Source organism: Octodon degus, unplaced genomic scaffold (assembly GCF_000260255.1).
Source record: "Octodon degus isolate 3935 unplaced genomic scaffold, OctDeg1.0 scaffold00070, whole genome shotgun sequence".
Taxonomy (NCBI): domain Eukaryota; kingdom Metazoa; phylum Chordata; class Mammalia; order Rodentia; family Octodontidae; genus Octodon; species Octodon degus.
Genome location: NW_004524646.1, coordinates 10,705,650 through 10,710,318, shown reverse-complemented (window position 1 = coordinate 10,710,318; position 4,669 = coordinate 10,705,650).

Sequence of the window (4,669 nt, the reverse complement as noted above, 5' to 3'; positions counted from 1 at the left end):
CCATGCATCTTTCCCTCCATGCATCCTTCCATGCATCCTTCCATGCATGTATCCATCCATCCATCCATCCATCCATCCATCCATCCATCCATCCAACATTCCTGGGTTGCTGTGTACCAGGCCTTGTGCTAGGTGCTGGGAGAGACTGACAAGATAACAAGTACGGATTCCATTTCTTGGTGCATGTAGTGTGAAGCAAATGTGTTGAGATGTTTCCTTGAAAGAAGAAAAATCCCATGATTTCCAAAACAGAGAATGCCACCATCCACCCACCAAGCAAAGTTCCCTTGTCCTTTTCTTTCAACCCAATACAAAAAGCAGCCAAAGCACTCCTGTCTGAGTCATACATTCCTCACAGTGCCCTCCTGGGTCTCCTGGGCAAAGGTTTGCTGGGACCCTGATACAGGGTGCCTCCCAACACTTTCCTCTGGATTATTCTGGCTTTTCTCTGCATCCAGCCTGTACCCATGGGTGCTTTCAGCAGCTGTCTGCGGAAGAGAGAGCTCTGGCATGACAAGCTCTTTCTGAGGGTAGATATTTTTAAAGATTGTCAGGATCCTGCCAGCAGCTCTTATTACTGAATACTTCGAGGCTTTTCACGAGAACAAAGTTGGGTGCAAACACCTTCCTGACATGCAGCCCGCCCTGACAGAGAGCGTGCTATTATTACTCCAGGAGGTTAACATCCCACTGCGTTTTCAAGTTGATTCATTACTTTTTTCATGACTTGTATTTATTTTCCAGCACCTGTGAAAAAACACATTGATATTTCAATACCCACTATCATCCACTTCCTGGGGTGGGTAGGCATTTTTGCTTCTTGAGGCAATACATATATTGTTAAGATGGAAAGGTATTAAAAATTTTAGAACAATGTGAGTTTATATTAGTCTTTTTAGCATTTGACTTCATTCTAATCATGAAATTTGGATTTAAATAGTTGAAAAACACTATTTGGAGTTTAGATTTGTGGATTTCATAGATTTGGAAGAAATTCACCCCAAATAGATCTCACCGAGTGGGCCCCAGCTTGGTCTTCCGAGCATCTGCTGGAAATCTCTAACTAGAAGTCCCATGACTATGCAAACTCAGCAGGCAAGAAGGAAAGTCATTCTCTTTTTCCCCAGTTCCTCCTCTCCTCCTGTGTCCTCATGATGGTGTTTTCATGCTCTGAGCATCCCTAACCTGAAAACCTGAAATCCAAAACACTCCAAAAGCTCAAACCATTCCAGTGTGGACCTGGCCCTGCACGTGGCAAATCCCATGCCTGACTTCACAGGGCAAGGGGCAGTCAGAACACTTAGTCACTAAAGCTACTTTATAATGAAATTATTTTCAGGCTGTTGTCAGTGTGTAGTGAAACAAACAGCTTCCTTTTCAGACTTCAGTCCCATAGCCAAGATGTCTCGTTATGCATACGCAAATATTCCAACACCTGAAAAATATCTGAAACCAGTCTGGTCCTTGGCATTGCGGATAAAGGCTAAAGGATGCTAAACATTCAGAATGCAATAATGTGGGGCCTGCTTTCTCCATTTAGGTTTTTTTTTGTTGTTGTTGTTTCAGTGAGCGGCAATGTTTTTTGACCAATCCTCATCCTCAGTCTGCTGGCTGCCTCTTCTATGCACTTCCAGGCTATGCTGCCAGTCCTGCATTCATCTGCAAGCTCTTCCCTTCTTTCCCCCTGTGGTTCTTCTCCACGCAGCCAGCCTTTGGCCTCCTTGGACACTGCAGGCTCCTTAAGGGCAGGTGTCCTGGTCACACTTGGAGTTCTGCTGACTGAGGCTTTTGCACATGGCCAGGTCATTCTGCTGCACCCCAGCGTGAATGCTCTCGCTTGCTCACAACCCTGGTCCGGGGGTTCCTTGCCTGTAGCTCCCTTTTCCTGGTGACCTGTTGGCTGTCCTTTCTCTGCATCCTCATCCTGCCCAAGCCTTCCCTGCACTCCTCCCATAGTTGGAAGCTGAGCCTGGCCTGGGGAATTGTTAGTGGGAATCTAGGTCTCAGGGGTGATGTCCAGATGAATTAGTACAGCTTCCTTGGAGCTCCAGTAGCATTTCCAGTGTCACCTGCCATTTCCCCCATGTGCACTCTGCTAATAGACAGAGCACCTGATGTGTCTGAGAACACAGCACTGACGTCCGGGTTGGGATGCAGAACAGCAAGGGCATTCATTGTCCTGCTGGCTGGATGTACTTAGATTACTGTGGTCCGAGGGTCTGTGACTGTCTAGGCACAGTCTCTCAAGGGCCACAGAGACAGCCACAGGGCCTAAGGGACAGTTGGCATTCACTGTCACTGCAGACAGCTAGTGTATGGTTGATATACTGTGTCATCTTGAGAAGTTTAAAGGCTTAGCTAAGTGACTCGGCAGGGGCCCGGGGTCCTCACTTTGTAAACATCCTGAGCCTGTGCAGGAGAGGGCAGGAAGATGTGTGAGTGCTACACCCACTCTAGGGTCGGGGTTGCTGCCCGCAATATAAAGAAGGAAAGGCGGCTTGTCCCCCCCCCTTTCGTGCTCTTGCTGTGTTTGCTGTTTTTGGCCACTTTGAACTGCTGCCCTCTGTCATGTACCACCCTGCCTTGGAGCTAGCTGATTATGGACTGAAACCTCCTCAAACTGTGAGCTAAACAAACCTTTCCTTCCTTAACTTTGGGCATTGGGTATTTTGTCCCAATAATGACAGGAAAGTAACCAAGACAGCTAGAACAGAAAGACCAAGGTGCAGCCTTCACATATAGAATGCAATTGCGTAGGAGGGTTTCAATTCTTGGGCCTGCATGGGGCCGCGGGTAGGAATGGCGGGACGCTGTGCTGCGGTTTGGGTGCGCGTCCATGCGTGAAGGCTTGGTCCTTAGGATGGTCATCTCCGAGTGGCTGGGGACCTCTAAGAGGAAGTCCTGGTGGGGTGTGTCCAAGAGGGGCAGTGGGAGCCTCAAATCCTCGTCTCTGCGCTCTGACTTAGGAGGAATCACAGCCCCCGGCAGGCCATCTGGTTCCCCAGGGGACAGCCAAAGTGAGGACTGCCTGGTCTTGGGCTGGGACCCCGAGACCCGTGAGCTAAGTAAATATCCTGGCTTTGTAAGATTACTGGCTCAGATGCTTTGATAAGCAGACCGAGACGTGCAATCATCAGGAGCGGGAGGTGCTTAAACACTTCCGGGTACATTGCCTCACTGTTGTCACTGACCTAATTCAGGTGAAAGAGTTTCATGACCGTGTAACATCGAAGATTCCCTCTCACACTGTGTTTGCGAGCCTGTCATTGTGAAAGACCTCCCAGCTGACGACAGTCACAACCTTAGGGCCACTGCCAGGTTAAGCCAGTGGCCTGGCCCCTGAGAGCCTGCTTTCTCTGTTTAGGTTTTTTGTTGTTGTTTTCAGTGAGTGGCACTGGCTTCTGAACAGTCTCCCCACCTTGTCGCATTCTGAAGGTTTAGCCCTCCTTGGCACATTATCTTGCGTGATTTCTAGGATTTTTGTCACCAGCCTTTGTTACAGCAGATGCCAAGTTCTGCTTTGAAGCCAAGGAATAAAAATGATTTGAAGGCAACCAGTGCCTGGTGCCATGGCCTGGGGAGACCAGGAGGCTCCCTGGGCCATTGCCCAATGCTGACGCCATCTGCAAGATCATGAATGCATTTCTAGTGCTGCTTGAGCCAGCCTTTTGAGGCGCATCCCACACACCATGTCTTCCGTTCTCTTCCTGACTTACATTGTCACACTCCAGCACACGGCCAATGTGTTTATTAAAGTTGCAACGAAATGATCCCTGGAGTTATGAAAATGACCCTTACTAAACAGTGTTGCCAGAAGTTCTCACTTTTACTATTCTTGGAAAAATTATGTTAAGATTACTTGGAAACTCGATGGCAAAACAATACACCTTGCACATTTATTTTCATTTTGTCTTCGTGTTTTTGGAGCTTTAAAAGGGTTTAGGTGGTGAGGAGTAGTTTTAAAATTGAGAAATTATTGTATTTTGAAATTCTTGAACAAAAATGTTTACCTGTGTATCTATGCATATTTCCACATCCATCACTACCACAAACATATGTACTTCAATTTTAAAAAAAGATATAATACACCCAGCATTGAAATTTTTCCTTCCTTCCTTCTTTCCTCTCTCCCTCCCTGTTTCCCTCCCTCCCTCCCTTCCTTCCTTCCTTCCTTCCTTCCTTCCTTCCTTCCTTCCTTCCTTCCTTCCTTCCTTCCTTCTTCTTTGTTCCTTTCCTTTATTCCTTCCTTTCTTTCGTCCTTCATTTCTTTCTGTCCTTCCCTTCCTTCCTTCTGTCCCTTCCTTCCTTTCTCCCTTCCCTATCCACCCAGTCATCCATCCATCCATCCACCCATCCACCCATCACCCATCCACCCATCACCCATCCACCCATCCATTCATCCATCATCCATCCATCCACCCATTCACCCATCATCCACCCATCCATCCATCCACCCATCCACCCATTCATCCACCCATCCATCCATCCACCCATCCATTCATCCATCCATCCACCCATTCACCCATCATCCATCCATCCATCCATCCATCCACCCGTCCACCCATCACCCATCCACCCATCCATTCACCCATCATCCACCCATCCATCCATCCACCCATTCACCCATCATCGACCCATCCATCCATCTACCCGTCCACCCATTCATCCA